Raw genomic sequence first — 379 nt, 5'->3', positions numbered from 1 at the left:
CGGTATTTAATTTTCAACAGGAGATAGTGCGCTATTGCCGGAACGACGTAGATATTCTTCGACAAGCGTGTCTGGCCTATCGAAAAATTTTCCTAGATCGCGGAACGTGTGCCCGTTCGAAGAATGCACGACTATCGCTTCCACGTGTATGAAAGTTTTTCGCAAAAACTTTTTGCGCGAGAAGGAAATTGGGATAATCCCGCTCGGGGGTTATAGGGGTGCCAACGCGCAATCGCGTAAAGCGCTGTAATGGTTATTGCAGATGGAGCATGAGCTCGGACACACGATAATTCACGCGGGGAGAGGTCGGGAACGGCGTTTATCGGAAGGCACGCTCGTCGACGGGTATTATGAGACGGAGAATCCCCGGCAGCGTCAC

General features: G+C 50.9%; 1 protein-coding gene across 1 annotated transcript in view; it reads left to right on the top strand.

Annotated features, from left to right (window-relative positions):
* The window catches only part of LOC116846712, a 7189-nt gene that overhangs the window by 5013 nt on the left and 1797 nt on the right, over positions 1–379 (top strand). The window lies entirely within an intron of this gene.

Source organism: Odontomachus brunneus, unplaced genomic scaffold (assembly GCF_010583005.1).
Source record: "Odontomachus brunneus isolate Ranch 3 - 2012 unplaced genomic scaffold, Obru_v1 Obru_scaffold_067, whole genome shotgun sequence".
NCBI classification, from domain to species: Eukaryota; Metazoa; Arthropoda; class Insecta; order Hymenoptera; family Formicidae; genus Odontomachus; species Odontomachus brunneus.
Note: the sequence above shows the minus strand (reverse complement) of the source record. Positions and strands in the feature narration are given on the sequence as shown.